This window comes from Bidens hawaiensis, unplaced genomic scaffold (genome assembly GCF_021521415.1).
Source record: "Bidens hawaiensis isolate Kalapana, Puna unplaced genomic scaffold, B.hawaiensis_p1.1 tig00034224_1, whole genome shotgun sequence".
In the NCBI taxonomy this organism is placed as follows: Eukaryota; Viridiplantae; Streptophyta; class Magnoliopsida; order Asterales; family Asteraceae; genus Bidens; species Bidens hawaiensis.
Genome location: NW_027495910.1, coordinates 59,011 through 68,474, shown reverse-complemented (window position 1 = coordinate 68,474; position 9,464 = coordinate 59,011).

Sequence of the window (9,464 nt, the reverse complement as noted above, 5' to 3'; positions counted from 1 at the left end):
AGAAATGATTGATGACATTGTTTGTGAAGGTCTTTTGTAGGGACGCGATGATTAAAACTCAAAGGGAATTTATGATAATAATTTTGCATATATATACTTAGCTAGTTAGAAAACTTTGGAAAAATTTCGATGTAGAGGATTTCCTGGTTGGTTGACGTTTTAAGAAGATGGAACCTGTTAGATAAAATAACTCGTTAACGGTAATATAATAGCCTCCCGAATTATTTAAAGCGAAATATGTTATTTTATTTGAATAGTTTTATTAGAATAATAATAATGGTATTAATAATACTAATAGTAATAATAATGGTAGTAGAAGTAATAATGGTACTAGTAGTAGTGTATAATAGTAGTAGTAATAATAGTAGTGATAAAAAAATGAATCATTTGGATTGTTTTAAAGTTCTTCTGAAGAAAATCAACTTGATTATACTTCGTATAACAAAATATTTTGTGATTATATGAATATATATTTATTCAGTGGCTATTTTAAAACAATAAGCATTTGAAATTTCGAGTAAAAGGTGTGTATAAATAAAATAAGCGTGGAAAGTATGCAATATATAGACATGTTTGAAAAGGGCTAAGTATTGTGGCCGAAAAACGAATATGCATGGTAAATTATTTATAAAAAAAATTAGCATGGTTGATGACTTTGAAAAGATTAAGCGTTGATGCCGAAAAACGAACAAGCTTTTAATAGGATGATGTATGCAGGGTGAGGTATCGCATAACGCAAACGGGTTCGGGTTATTTTTTTTCAGCGTCTTGCGGGTGGGTTCGGGTTTCTACATTAGTAGCAGGCTTGAGGTAGAAGGTTCTGTATGAATGGTTGGGTAACAGATCGTAGGAATAAAGGTATGTATAGTTATGAGACAAAATTTGATGAGTTGCCGAACTTAACACTATTTGGGATATTTCGACATCGCGGTAGCGGAGGGGGGATCGTACGTGTCATACAAGGAATGGGTTCTCGTGTATATATCTTGGTTGGGTTGGGTTTGAGTATCCAAAAGTTAGGTTGGGTTTGGATTTACTTAGGTATTGCTTTGAGGTTTGAATATATTGTTGTAGTTGGTAATGAATCTTGGTTTGTCATAGTCGGGATCGCCACGGTCAATTGCTTGATGATTTGGGTTGTCGTTTTGTGGGCTGAGTTTCGAGGGAAACGTCGAGGAGAACGGACCTGAGTGCAAAGGGGGCGTATGATCATACTTATTGAGGCTACCACGTGCAAGTAAATTCGAGCAAGTAATCAAGTAACACACAAGTCCATATAGTGAATTGTAGTTTGTCATCGAAATCATAAATACTTGAAGTTTTGTAGGATACATATGTCAGCCCAAAATATGAAAACGTTTAAAAGGGGATTGTGAGAAACTCACCTCGAAATCGAAGATAACTTGAAATATAAGCCGAAACATGATAACGAAACGAAGCAACCGAAAGTGCGTTAGAGAACTCGAAACAATTGGAACTTCTTGAACTATAAGTAAAACAAAAGCGAAAATCTAACTAACGGGACTATAAACGTTAAACAATTTAAATTTTAGGAATTAAGCATTATGTTAATGTGTTTTATCAGCATTTTATGGCCTTCATATTATAATAATATATTTAAGTTTAATGGAATTTTAACGATGTTTAGTATTTAATATTATAACATAATAATACTAATATAAGAGTTATGATAATTACACGACACGGGTTTTATATCGAAAAGTAATTACGTTATTTGATTAAAGTGAACGAATTAGAAACTAAAGAATTAGAAACTCATTTTAACGGTTTTAATTATTTTATTACTACTTAATTATTATTAGTGAGAGGCTTTAATATTTATGAGATACGAAATTAATCGGTCTAGTTTTATCCTTGTTTACAAACATAGTTAAAGTTGCCGAAAAAGATTTGTAATATTAACGAGCAAGTATTTAGTATTATAAGAATTCGGGTTTTACGAATTTTAACGAAAACAAAAGTCAGTTTTTTTGTGAAAGCGGTAATATAGTTTTAATATTTGATTTTTATTTGATTTATAGTAATTTTATTAGATTTAATATGACTTTTCAAATAATTATTAGATTACTATATTTAATAAAAGAGTCTTTAAAAAAAAAAGAAATGCCGGTCTTACCAGGTAGGTTTCGAACCCGGGTCCTTCTATTGGCACACAACCAGACTATCCAGTTGATCCAGCTTGAATATTTGCTAATAGCATGGAAACAATAATATTTATATAATATAAGCAGGTCATCTTCTACAATAAACCCTAGCTTTTTAATCTAAGATTTGGTTCGAGGTTCGATCAATTAACGTTAGGGGTTTTAATTTACAGGTGATTTCGATTTGAAACCATATAACTGTTACCTTGAGAGTTGCCGGAAAGAGGGAGAACGACGACGCCCGGAGGCGGAACTTGGGAGGATCAGACGGAGGTTACAGAGCGTTCGTTAGTGTAATTAGGTGGTTGTGGCAAGTTTAGTTCTACGTTAGCATTGTATTTATACTAAGTATTGGAGCGTATTGGTTTAATTAAGTGTTAATAAATTTTCATAAATTCCGGCAACGACTACGGGTCACAATGGACGGTTATAGGATGTGATAATCTAATTAATATATTGATTAACGTTCAACGACAAAGACTAAAGCCGTTACCATAATTATCTTGGTCAATCGCAAGATTTGGGGGTCGTTTGGAGGCTTGCCGGAAAACCGACGACGCCGCCGGCCTGCTGCCGGAAAGACGTGGGGATGAGGGGGGTGGGGCTGGGTTAATATTATAATTTAAAAGAATTTTCACTTTAAGTCCCTTAAGTTTCAGATTCCTTTTAAAACAAATTTAAAGTTTAGTTACTAAAAGGACCTTGTACTTTGAATTGTGATAAAAACTTTGATAAAATGTTATAGATCTTGGATATTATCAAGTAATAAACCCGTGTAGTTCGGAACCCGAAAAATATAAGGAATATTAAATCCTATGAGTTTCGTTGATTGCACAAAACAAATAGAAAACAAACGAGCAATAACCGTAACTAATCGAGAACGTTATATACAAGATGAACAACGAACACGCATGCGTTGAATTAATGACTATAAATAAATGAATATGAAACGAAACTTTAAGATATATATATATATATATATATATATATATATATATATATATATATATATATATATATATATATATATATATATATATATATATATATATATATATAAACAAAAACTGAAATTTTAAAATGGGTCGGGTTTTCAGGCTTGAAAAGTAACAAATGTTACAACCTTGTAACTCCTCATCACTTGTTAGCCACTGAACCCTTGTGAATCAGACCATACAAACTAATTTCCATCCATGAAACAATGAAAGTCTTTGTAATGAATGGCAACCCAACATCTCCTTTACTTTGTCGTTGCCAAGTTCCTAATTTGCGATGATAAAACAAGCACGAATATATTTAGCTGCTGCGTGTTCTTCTGTTCTTGATCACGTCAATGATCAAGGCTGCTTTGCTCCTACTATTGAATTTGGCCTACCCTAGATCAGACCCTTACCGCAATCGAATATGGACACTTTCAAATTTTGATCGAGTTCTCTGTTTTAAACGAACTAAAACAGTCAGTCATCGCCTCCTTCGACTTCGAACGATTCGATCACTAACCCGACAAACAGGTCGCAACTCGTTCACGATCGGAACACCGGACACACCTGATGTGCTAGAAGTAGTTATAAATTTATTAACTAAAATTACGCTAATCTAGACACTAAGTAATAATTCTAGACTCTTAACTTAACTAAAACTACTAACCGGCAAGTGAACCGGTCAACCCTAGTACAGCTAAATAAGTCTGGATATCGAACCCACGAGACTCCTTTAATTACGTAAACTAGCTAATTAGACTTAACTATAGATACAACTATTTATTTATATTATTTTAAGGGGGATTTACTAAAAACTAAATTTAAACTAATATTAAATTAATTACTAAGACTTAAAGACGACTTAAACCTAGACTTAATTCAAATGATGACAAACAACCACCTAGGCTAGAATCCCTAATGCATCAATGATCAAATAGTAGGAAAATGCTAAGTTATGGAACTAGGATCTTAAATTATTCACTTAAAGAAAACCTGAACAGGACCCATGACCCTTCTCAAGAAGACACATTTGGATCACTATTAAGTTCTTAAAAACTCCAGTTTAATTAGACTCGCTTACGGTTGCTAATTATTTTATGATAAGTACCTCTATAAGAAATCCTACCTTACAGCGCAGAAATCAAAGGTAGTTTAAAGTATTCACTCGACTAGATAAACAAGGCTGAACAATCAAACCTAGACGGACTCCGTACGAAGAACTAAATCTAGCAATCTTAAACAACCAAAACTTATCATATAATCTATCACCTCTCAGCTATTTAGATTAGCAGCACACTTAGGTCTATTTGATTTATTAATATTATTCCTATGGCTTTAATGCAAATCAACCATAAACTAGTCAAAAACACACAGTAGATGACCTAACAGAATCCTATGACAGACAATCACCAAGAAAACTGTCAAACAATGAAAATTCACCAAACAATCCTAAGCACGCATATGCATCAAATAAAAAACATAAAGCCTCTTACTTAATCATAAACCATAACGAATACAAAATCCAAACTAAAATCCAATGTCAACAAAAATTCATCATAAACCTAGGTGGTCTAGGGGTTTAACCAACAACCATACTCAAGAATGAAACAAATAAATAAGGTTCAAAAATTGAATTCATAACGAAAACAATAAATTCAAACCAAATAATAATGATTCTTGGATGAGTGGGTGTTGAACCCAGACACTCTCTGCTCGGACCAAAGTCCTTTCCCTTGTGGCTGCTAATTCTCTTGTTTCGTCTGACTTCCAATCCATCGGCAGTTAGGTCCCAATCTCCTTTTATGTCGAAAAACCACCCCTTCGTAGGGTTCTCTAATGGGCTCCTAACATGATTTATTTAATAATTCAGCTCACATATCATATAACAATATTAGCCTATGACTTAAAATAACATTAAACCAAATTAAAATCCCAATTCACTTCCTACGATGAACTCCGAAAACTCCAAACACCCCCTTTCATATATTGTTACACATTTCCTTTTATTTATATTTGCCATTTAAAGTTACACATAATAGATATAAACAAAGTGAATTAATTCGTTTCATATAACTGATGTACAGTTTCACTTTGACATCCACCAAACTAAACGAATAAACTTTATAATAAGATTAGTAGTTATTATCTTTAAGTCAATTAACTCGTCGGTCACAAGTTAATAAAATATTCTCTGTTTTTAGCTCATTATCCCTTCAACCCCTAAAAACCATATTTGAACCAATAAAGAATAATATTCAATAGAAACCTAGCTCAAAGTATTAAAAAGTGTAAGGAATATTTATATAATAATATATATATATATTTTAGACTACATCAAATATCCCCACACTTAAACCTTTTTCGTCCCTGAAAAAGTATTTTGCAATGGAATCATAATTGGGAAAAATGGTCTTAAAACATATAGGTTATCTTAAAGCTCTATTAAACGTAAAAACCGCGATTACCGATATTGTTGTCCTTTTAAACCCAACCACCAGCCCATCAAGCCCCCACGCACATTAAGCATTTAAGTTCATGTGATATCAAAAACCTATGGGTCTCACACCTTTGGAGTTAAGATCCACCTACCCCATCTCAAGCATAGTAAAGACAATTAAAAATAATCGAGTTGAAGCAAACTGGTTCAACATATCACCGTAAGATAACAACCCCTTAATGGTAAGAAGAAAATGCACTTAAATGGAATTAATGGATGATAGGTCAAGTGAGGTCGTACAAGCATGCCCTAAATATTATTGGACTTTGTCCTATATATGCCCTAAGAAAATATTTATTGACTAAAAACTTTCAAGCCCCAATAGTGTATCCTCAGAGTCACCATCCCCTTGGTAACACGTAAACTCTCAGTCTCGTCTAGTATGTGCACTTTGGCCTCTTTTTCTATTTTTGAGAATGCTTCTTTTGGCATTTTTCATTACATAACTTTTCTCTTTTTTTCTTTTGTTTTCTTTTTTTTTTGAAATTTTATTTATTTATTGTGTACTTAGGCATCTTTAACCTATAAATATATAACTAATAGACTAAAGCTCGTATAAAATTGGACATTTGCGGAGCGTCACCACTATTTATTTATTTTCATAAAACGGAGTGGCGTGCTAATTTTAAAAATGCATTCAATTCTCACCACCTTAGGGTAATCAGCTTATGGTAATACTCTCTATACCTTATCGAATTTCAGCTTCACTGTCCTCCCTTAGGATGAGAACCCACAAAATTTAAGATTAATTAGGTTTATTAAGAATATGCAATGGAAAACATTTCAAGACTAGTTGGGCCTACCGACACATCCCAAGTTAAGTACGCCTTCTTTAATATTATCTTATATTATTAGTATTTTGAAAAACCGATTCCCGATAAGTATCCTCATCTCCCATTTAAGTGCAAAAAGAAACAAAATCAAGGGACATTTTACAAAAATCTTTTTTTATTTTTTTTACTATGACTCAATTGTCCTATCACCACACTTAAATTTTGCATTGTCCTCAATGCAAGGATAAGGATGAAAAATAAAATAAGGTCGAAATATAAAAAACTAAAAACCTAAAAACAAAATAAAAACTAAAAATAAACAAGCAAGATAGATAATGGAAAAGACTTAGCTGGAAATATGCGCATGAAATATGGTGCCAAAGTCTTCATCCATGAATGCCTTCCAACTCCGAACGTACGCATCAAACAGTATCTCCAGACCGACCAACCCGACCAATGAATAAAACACGATTAACAGCAACAAATAATAAAAAGAATATAGGTCAGCTGCTCCATCCCCACACTTGAATAAAACCGTATCACAGCAACCGTCTCATAAGCAACCCTAGAACAGCCTGCAAATAAGAGAAACACCCAACAGAGCAAAGAAGCAAAACCAAAATTAAAAAAAAAAAATAAAATGAAAACATAGTACCGGGTTGCCTCCCGTGAAACGCTAAGTTTACAAAAGAGTCTTCATACGGACTCGTTCCCGAAACCTCAATCAGGAGGCTTCTCCTTTATCCTTTTCCCATCAGTGCTCTTCAACATTCTCCTTTTACAACTAGTTGGGAAGAAACTAGTTTTCAAACTCACGTTGGCCAAATAATAAGCATTCAGCTCGATCACCCAACTATTGAAATTATGAGGACGTGACATATTTGGCACACTTTGATTCCGAACTCTAGCTGTCTTCCTTGTTGGGGCTCTTGATTTACGTGGTGATCCCCTTTCTTTTATTGTTACACATTTCCTTTTATTTATATTTGCCATTTAAAGTTACACATAATAGATATAAACAAAGTGAATTAATTCGTTTCATATAACTTATGCACAGTTTCACTTTGACATCCACCAAACTAAACGAATAAACTTTATAAAAAGATTAGTAGTTATTATCTTTAAGTCAATTAACTCGTCGGTCACAAGTTAATAAAATATTCTCTATTTTTAGCTCATTATCCCTTCAACCCCTAAAAACCACATTTGAACCAATAAAGAATAATATTTAATAGAAACCTAGCTCAAAGTATTAAAACGTGTAGGGAATATATTTATATAATAATATATATATTTTAGACTACATCAACACCTTCGACCGAAAACTTACTCACCTTGATCAGAACCGGGACACACCTTTGTTCGATCAGAAACTTAGCGCGATCGAAACTTGGACACACCTTCTATTGAAAACTTACCGTGATCAGAACCTGGACACCGCTTAGATTGGAAACGTACCGTGATCGAAACCTGAACACACCTTCGTTTGATCGTACCTCGATCAGAATGGGAGACACCTTGTTCGATCAGAAATTACCGCAATTGGATCATTGATCGGAAACTCACCATGCTTGGTTCCGATAGGAAAAATCAAGCTAGAAATAATAACACATTTGCAATTATTCTATTTTTTTTCAACCGAACATAAAGAAAATCAAATAAAACTTGTTTGAATTTAAAATCAATATGTTTCTGATCTTTATTTGTGAATTAATTAGAGGTGTATGGTAGCATGCTTGCTTCTATTATTCTTTCTTTCTATTTACAGTCGTGGGAACTTTTGAGGTGCTCGGTTGCCTGCTTGCTACATGGCTCCTGTTTTCTTTTTGATCATATTGACTTCTTCTTGACGAACAGAAGGAATAAAAGGAATCTGGCTCCAACGAATTTGAACACACAATAATTGCTTCATGACAAACTTTTTTTTTACATGTGCCATTAGCCAACAATATCTCCTCTAACAGCCATGGAACTAGATGTTCATTACCGGTCACCCTGTCGTCCCAAACGGCACATCCGCACGACAATGGATAGCCCGAAACACCTCACCATCTCCGTCCGTAGTTGTTGTTAATCTTCTGGTTGCGACCAAGCCTTTCTTCACGCCTGTCCTCCACCGGCAGACACACCAACCGGTGGAGGCTGCCTCCAATCTTCAAAACGCTTCCGTATAAGCCCTAGGCTCTAATGCCACTTGATAAACTTTGAGAAAATAAATCAAGAATACGAACATGATATTTGTAGAACTCTCTACAACTCTTTTATTAAGAAAACGACAAATGAGAAAAACTTAATAAAACTAATACATTGAACCTAGGGTATATCCTATACTTACTCAAATATACAATTTGAATCCAAAACAAATAGGATTAAATAAAACAAACTAACTTATCTTATAATAATTAACTAATTATTATATTAAGTATTCTCTAAAATTCTAGGAGTCTTCAATTTGATTTGGTGTTGGACACTGTCACACCCCAATTTAGGGACTAGAAGTGTGACCATTAGTTGGTACATGTTTTGTAAATATATCAGAGTTATTGGTTAATTTTAGCGGAAGACTTTTTATGTTTATAAAATATTAATTTACATTGAAAATTTACTCGTGAATTTAATACCCGAGTATTCGTTTACTAAATATTGTATATTACATTACATGGATTTCATTATAAAAAACTGAGCAATCTTCTTATAACGCGAACTTCTATTTCCATGATGACTATAATCCTTGCTATTGCTTATTGAACTTAATTACCTGCAATGTGGGGGAAAATACGTAAGCTAAATGTTGGTGAAACGTATGACTCTAAAATCATATAAACTATAGTTTCAATACAAATATTGTTTTCTGTACAAGCTCAGCGGAAATGTCTGCTATTTCCGGGATTTTGTACCATTTGGAGAACTAGTTATGATTGATATTAGCATGTTGCTTATTCAGTTATGTTTGGATCCAGACACATGTGTAATCGGTCTAAGTTGGTTTTTATATTCTATCTTGTATTATGATGTTTTAGAGATCACGTAATCTCACGTAGTTTGTTTG